We start from the raw sequence: 8,743 nt of genomic DNA, 5'->3' as shown, positions 1-8,743 counted from the left end.
CAATCACTTGAATACAACATACGCATATAGAGGAATTAGAAATTTGGCCAAGAACCATGCCTTATGAAAGAAGGGTTAGCATTACATACCTTTTCGTCGGACTATTCTACACTTGCATGTTTCCTTCCAATGCTAGCGTCTATACCTTCATTAATATCATAACAATGGCCATTAGTCATTCACATCATCCACATTATCTAGATTTCTCAATTTACTTCTAATTCTCCCATATTTATGGTCATGACCTCCAACTTCGTCCATTCTTCTAAAGTATCGAGTTCATGATCTTAGTACCATTTATAATACATTCATATCGTAACACAACAACATTCATAATTCAATTCAAACTATTCCTCAAAATGTTACTATTCACCATTCATGACCTAGTTGACCACATTTTCTACAATCCATGTATTTTAATTCTCCAATACCTTAAACATCTTGTAAAAATCATGAATCTTACCTTAGAAGTTGTAGGAACAAGCTTTCATTGATAATACCCCACTTTGAGCCAAACCCTAGTTTTTCTCCATTTGCATTTCTTGACTTGAATGGTATTTAATGGCTTGCTCACACTTGATTCACTTGTTTATGTTGTTGGTGGCTTATGGTCCTTGAAAACTTATGAAATAAATGTAGAGAGATGATTCTAGAGAGAAGTGGTGTAATGTGGAAATGAAATAAAGCAAGTCTTGATCCTCATATTTAATGAATTGAAAAATCTGTGCTGGGTGAACAGTGGTCGTCCATGGAGGTTTAAGGTCTGTATTTCAGTTTACGGACCGTCCCTCGTGGTCGTCTTTAAGCTTAAGCAGAACCAGAAACTTAAGGCTGAATGCATGGTGATTTACGACCAAGGTTTACGGGCCGTAAATCACTTTACGGTCCGTCCACCAGGTCGTATTTAAGCATTTCCTCGGCTGGCAGAAAGTTGAAGCCTTGCATGGCAGTTTACGACTGCCAGTTTACGGACCGTATAGCAATTTACGGTCCGTATTTTGCAATTTACGACCACTGGGCAGTTGCAATTCTGCAACTTCCCATATTTCTTAGACTTCTCATTTTAATCACCCCCGTCCATATACATGCATTGCACACCTTGTATCTCATCTTAACTTAGCCAACTTCCTCGTCTCACATCGGATACTTTCGAAATCTCGCCTAAGGTCATCAAACGTCATTTCTTGCTCATGGACATCATGCACTCATATTCATCACTAGTTCATTCTCTTGCGTACCAACGGAAAATTTTCCGAGGTGTAACAATAACAGTGCCCTCCATATGCCTAATATCATCACCAGGAGCGGGTATAGCATCCATGCGAAGAGCCATAGCTGCGGCGGGATGTTCTACCAGCTTAGGTCCCTGCCTAGGGGTCTGCACCCCAACTCCAGTCTGTGAACCCCTACCGGGAGCAGTAACACCAGCTGCCTCCCGTTGGGCATCAAGATGAAGTAAGACTCTAGCCATAGTGTCATGCATGGCCTGATCCGAAGTAACCTCAGTCTGTGTCCGTGTTGAGGCCACACCATCATCTGGAGTCTGGCTTCGATCCGACTGATACTCGGGCTTGGGAGACTGAGACCTCTTTCGTCGCTGCCCTACCGCAGAAGCCCTGCCCTTGGCTGAGGCAACCCCATAGCCTCTCACTCTGCTGGGTCCCCTGGCTGTAGCTCGCCCTGGGGTGCCAACCGTAGCTGCGGGCTCCGGCACTTGACCTCAGGCTGTAGCAGCTCGAGTCCTCACCATCTGTGAGAGAAGAGATAAGAGTCAGATACCAATTGGAATAAAGTAGCACGAAAGAATAAAAGGAGGTGAGATTTCCTAAATGTCCTATAGCCTCTCGTAGATAAGTACGGATCTCATCATACCGATCCACGAGACTCTACTAGACGTGCCCTTGCATTGTAGATCGGGTAAGAAGTGTCGCGACCCATTTTAGAAGTGTCGCGACCCATTTTGGCATAAGCCTTGCAGGCACTTACCTCTCCCACCTTGGTAAGCGAACCCTTAATCCAATGATAATTAAGACATAAATAATTAAATCAATATATATAGTAGAATAATGCGGAATAATAATGATACCCCCAGGGTCTAGTCTGAGTAATACAAGAGCATCTAAAAGGGAAATAATACGAGTCTGGAATAATAATACAGAAAGTGTCTATGTTTCTGAATAGAATAGGACATAATGATAGAGAAGTCTTCAAGGCAGCGAACGGCCATGCTCACCCTAGAAACCCAGAGATAATGCTGAAGCGACTATCAGCCACGTGTAACGGAAGCGGATCCAACCTGATACTCTGCATTCATAAAGGACTCCACCAAGTGCAGGTCAGTACAAAACAATAGTACTGGTAGTCATCATCGGCCGACTAAGCATAGCTAACGCAATCCAGATAATAAAGCAGATAAGCAGATAAACCAACAAGTATAAGTCAATGTAATCGAATCCAAGTACACATCATCGCCTAAGTAAACCTCTAATCCCAAATGTGCCAAGTCTAAATGTATCAAGTCCGAATCCAACATCACAAGTACAACACCAAAACATCTCAAAGTCAAGCCATAATGCAATGCAATATAATAGTGTATGAATGCAATGCAATGTCATGCAAATGTTGTGTACACGTGTACTCCGAACGAAAATATCGACATCTCGGTATCACAACCCATTGTGACTCGCGAAGTCTAAGTGCCACCCATCTCGGATCTTTGCCTAATAGATAGACGGGACCCCGAATCTTTGCCCACGGGAGTTTCTCACTGGCACAACTCTGGTAGACCCGAGGAGTCCATGCACTCACTCAATCAACGATTTCGAAACTAACATCGAATATTAGCCTCTCATGTCACTCAAGTAAAATCGAACCCAGCTCAACAAAGTGTTCCATCAAATATCATTAGTATCGCAATAGTATATCATGAAAAATGAGAGTGTGCAATGCATGTGTCATCATCGATAATCATGCTCAATATCACAAGTACCAACAATGGGTACACCAACAATATATCCGGGTAACAAGTACCAATAGTGGGTACGCCAACAATATATTTGAACCATAAGTACCAACAGTGGGTACGCCAACAACATCGTAATCAAGATGATAAAACAGAACCCAATATCAATCAACAACTCATGGCATCAAGCCAACACAATAGAACGATCAAATCACAACACAACGGGCTGGCTAGCTCCAAACACACAACAGGGCCCAACATAAGTAAATATTAAACCCAACTTCATACCCGAAAGTTCACATGCTATCTCCGAGAATGTAATCTAAATATATGCTTCGCTATACGAAGGCTCACCAAGGGTAAGCCAGAACCTACCTGGATGGTCGAACTAAAACCAAAGCAGTCTAAGCATAATCGAAATCTAGATTAGAAATCATGAAGAATGATACTAATATTGCTTCTATTCAATTTTGGTCAAATCCAACCCTAGCATTTAGGGAAACGGGCCCACAAGATCAAAACGGGAAATTCGGAAGCAAAATATCAAATTAAGCACTAGGTGATCATAACCCAACCACTAATTGCTAAATTAACTCACAAATTCACCCAATTTCTAATTTGGAGCAACACCCCCAATATTGGGTATAAACCCTAACTCTTTAATTCAAGAATTCAACACTAATAATGGAAGATATATGATTAATAAACTTTGATTCATCAAAATCCATCAATTTCCTCATTAATAAGCCTAGAGAAATGTTTCATCAAAACCCACTTCCATCTTCCATTACTAAGGGATTATTAAAGGAAAGGGGGAATTTATAACGATTAGGATTAATGGAATAGTATAGGGATTAGCAAGATTTACCTCTAAGAATTTTCTCCAAATATCTCCAAGAATAGTCCCCAAAACTCTAATTTCGAAATGGCAATAAATGATAGACTAAGGGCTTATTAAAAACACACATAATGAAATAACAGGCCCGTTACTGCCACAAAGGTAACGGGCTGCAACGGCGGTGCTGCTACAGTGCCCAACAAACCCCCATGGCGGTCTAGGCCATTTCCCATTGGCCACCCAAGCTGTCAACTAGCTGCAATAGCCCGCCGCTGGGATGGCACTGGTGCGGCCAATGCGGACACCAGGTACCAGAAATCCCCCAATTTTTCTAAGTCTCAAACGAAATCCCGAACCATTCCCGAGGCTATCTGCAAAAAAATCACATATATAGACTTACACAAAAATACGCTACGAATGCGCTCTTGGCCTCCGAATTCCCAATGGAGGTCTCGTTAACCGAGTCAACCCTTGATACCTCATTTTCATTTCCCAACCAAGTCCCAAAATGCATTTGAGTGCATTGGGAACCGAACCTGATATACACTCAAGTCATGAATGACCTTTCGAACCTCTCGAAATTGACGAATTTCGAAAAATGGTCTGTTTACCAGAAAGTCAACTTTGGGTCAACTATTTTTCACTTTAAGCCCATATTTCACAAAATGTTGGCCGAATCTAATTTAGACACCCCGAGAAGTATATCAACGGTTCCCTCGAGTCAAAAGTCAGGTAATCAATGATCAAGAAAGGGCAAAAATGCCAGAAGGACTATAACGACCAAATGAGTCATTATAAGAACGAGGTCTATGGGTTGAATTTTTGGACCCAAATATTCTATAAAGTAGTATGGGTATTGTTTTTCTCGTATTCTTACACTTAATCTGTATTTGAATTGATTGGATCATTCGGGTGCTTTATGAAAAGGCAAGGCTCCACTGTGATTTGGCTGGACTTCTTACCAGGCATGTTGAGACTGTGAACTCTAACTTAAGCATCGTGGTTGATAAATTAAACTAAATAAAAGGGTGTGGAGGGGATAATAAGGGGGTACCGATACTCACGAGGTGACGGGCACTTGTATCAGGAGCCGATGAAATGTTATGGGAACTTCTGTAATTTAAATTGTATAGTTTGTCTGAATGTTATGTCTTGGGCACTAGCTAGTAGATAATATAATCCTATGGATCTGTGAGTGGGGTATGAACCCTGTAGTTTCTGTCTCCTTAATTGTGTGTCTATCTTGTTTGTTACGTGTGGTACTCGTCACTCTTAACTGCTCGTCGAAAAGTGGAAAAGAAGCTAAGATAATGACTTTATTGCATAATCGGCTAAAGATAGGCCTCTACAGCTTATAATGAATGAAGATGAGATCTTTTACTGTATTTATTGGCTTCTTGTTATTGTGTATGTCTTAATCATTCCTCATTTGGTATCTCATGCATTATATATATATATATCATGGCATCTCATATGCATTGATGGCACTAATGCAAGGTCCGAAGGAAAATGATTCCAAATGAAGTGATAATGATTATGAGCCAATGGGCTAGTCGATAGGAATATGAGCCTAAAGGGCTGAGACATGATTTATATGAGCCTAAGAGGCTAAGCTATGATATGTGGAGACAGTGATCCGAGGATTTTTCGGAGTGATGGTATATGGACCTCGCGAGTCCCCCATGGGTCATGATTCATTCATGTTCGAATGTGTGTATACCGGTGATAGAAATGCCTTGCATTGCATGGCATTGCATACATTTTCACTTTATATCATATTATTCATTCTAGCTCATTTGTTGTTATAGTGGTTTGAGTAAGCTGACTGTCTATTATGCCTTGAATGTGGTTTGGATTACTTTTGGATGATTGACAGATTAAGGACTTGGGTTATTTGTTTTCTTGATAAACCAAGGACTTAGTTGCTTATTTGGTTACCAGATGTACGGATTAGAAGCTTCACATAGGCTTAAACCTAGATTATTACAGCTTGATATATTATTATCTTGTGAACTAGTGGTAGTTAAGTGTGGAGGTAGTAATCGTAGGCCAGCCCTCGTCTCCATTTTGGTTAGGGTTGGTCGACAATGTTGTTGAGTACACGTTGTTTCCCATAATCACACTACACTTAATGCACACTTTTCGTGTGTAGATTCTATTCTCGGTACGAGTGGATCTCGAGACGCTAACGACTGCTGTGATGGTCATCTGGACAATTCGAGGTGAGCCATCAGTTGATCCATGGCACTATATTTTCTTCAGTTATCCTTATTGTTTTCTTTTGATTCGGACAACTTATGTACTTTCTGAATATATACCTAGACTTATACTTCATTTAGTCATTCATGTAGTAGTGACACGAGATTCGAGGATGGTTGTACCTCTACTTTCGTATTTTATGAGAATAAGGATAGGTAATAACTTAAATGATTTCTTTTCCGCTTTAATTCCTTTATTAAATTTTTCTAGTGGGTTGTGGATGACTTGCTGACATGGTGGGAGTTAGTGCCTTCATGACTTATGAAATTGGGTCGTGACATACGATTGGATAAAAACGGAGACTAGTTCTTCCTACTCATTGGTGGTTGTACTCGGGCGGCTTCGGTCCTCCATCTACTCGCATACTCGCGGTAATTTTTTTGTTACTTTTGATTGACTTTATTCAAGTAATATCAGTCCTCTGGCACTGTTTCAACATTGAATCAGAATCTTTTCATAAAGGATCCTGCCATGTCTTTCCCACGTGGCCCATCGGCTCATATATTGCGTGGTGAACCATTCGGAGGCTTCTCCAGTCAGACTTCGGCTGCATAGTCTCATAAAGAGTGCGGGGTTATTGTCACGACCCAACTAAGGGGCCGCGACGAGCACCCGGTGCTATCCCACCCGGGCACCCCTTGACAGACTTTTGCATAATATCTAAGTGAGCCATATATTTAAAACATACATTTCTATTCATCCATCATACTAGTCCCCTTGGACAGCAAGATTATTTATATCATCATAGGCATTTATGCCACATCAATGTACATAGGCCGACGAAGCCAACAAAATGATATACAAAATATAGGCCGACAAGGCCAGACATATCTACCCATATACACGTGACTACGAGCCTCTAAGGAAAGTATAACATAACACATAAGCGGGACAGGACCCCGCTATGCCCATATATGTACACAAAAGAATAAGTACCCAAAGCTATGGCTCCGAATGAAATGGAGCTGCGCTATGTAATCACTGAGAATGTAGCTACGAATCAACTCTGTCTCCTTGGCCGCCTGTGGGCATGACGCAGCGTCCACAAACAAAAGGGACGTCAGTACGAAGAATGTACCGAGTAAGAAAAGCATGATCATCATCAAAATAAAAGCGTAATAGACAACATATAAAACAACATAGGAGGGGAGACAATAGCATCGTCGCCATGGCACTTACTTGCTTTCCATAGGGGCATTTCTTTCTTATCGCGTATCCGTATACATAGTCTTATTCATTCGTATTCATACTCATATTCATATCGTGTACATCTCATATACATTGCATATACATATCCTTTGCGCAACATTTACATATACTCAGCATATTTGTACTCATATTGATGTCATATATATATATACATATACATATAACCTTTATATAGCGTACCCGGCCATGAAGGATCGGTGTTTCATACATACTTGGCCAACCAAGGCTCAAGGTTATACCTACCTGGCCCTACCAAGGCTTCATGGTTATCCGTACCTTCGGCAGAAGTGCGCGCGCGTTACGTAATCATTTACATACTCTATACATATTCATATACATATATTCTACCCGGCATCATAAGCTCGGGGTCTTATTATAGCCCTTCATAGGCACACATACATATAATAGCTCATAGGCATCTTTAGCATCATATTAATCTCATCATCATTACTATCATTATCACTATCATCGTCGTTATCATTACATCTATCTTATAGGCCTACTCGGCATATGAGGAACTTAGTACAATCGTAGTATATTAAGCATCGTGAGCTTACTAGCTCAGAAGATCAAATCATTTGAAGGAATCATAGTCTTATAGGAGATTTAGACGTTTGTCCAAAGAACCATGCCTTATGAAAGAAGGGTTAGCCTTACATACCTTTTCGTTCGAATATATATCACTTGCACGTTCTCTTTCAACGCTTACGTTTATACCTTCATTAAAGGTCATACTATCTTTAGAATCGATAGCTAGCATATATGACTAAAGCTAGAGAAAATCGGACAGCATCTCTTCCATAACGTATCTCAACTCCCAAACGTCAATAATAAATTCACGATGCCATAACAATAGCCATTACTCATTCACATTATCCATATTTCTAGACTTACATTCAATTCATCCATGACCATGGCCATAACACACACGACGTCCATTTACATACATTGTTCATCTCATGTTCTCAACATCATTTATATCGTATTTGCCTCACAATACATCAAGACCCATAGCTCAATTCATACTATTTCTCAAAATGACACTATTCCATATTCATGACTCATTTTTCTATACTCTTCTACAGTCCAAGTATTTCAACTCTTAATTACCTTAAACAACATAGAAATATCATGAATCTTACCTTAAATGTTGTAGGAACAAGCTTTAGTTGATAATACTCCACCTTGAGCAAAACCCTAGTTTATCTCCATTTGGATCTCTTTACTTTGAATGATCTTAATGGGTTTGCTCACACTTGATTCGCTTGATTTGTGTTGTTGATCCTTAATAATCCTTGAAAAATTGTGGAATATATGTAGAGAGATGTCCTAGAGAGAAGGGGTGTGATGTAGAAGTGAAATGAAATAAGCCTTGGTCCCCTTATTTAATGACTTAAAAATCTAATTTGAAGTGCACAGTGGTCGTAAACTTGGTTTACGGTCCGTATTCCAATTTACAGACCGTCCTTCGTGGT

Source organism: Lycium barbarum, chromosome 9 (genome assembly GCF_019175385.1).
Source record: "Lycium barbarum isolate Lr01 chromosome 9, ASM1917538v2, whole genome shotgun sequence".
Taxonomy (NCBI): domain Eukaryota; kingdom Viridiplantae; phylum Streptophyta; class Magnoliopsida; order Solanales; family Solanaceae; genus Lycium; species Lycium barbarum.
This window is presented reverse-complemented; position numbering follows the sequence as displayed.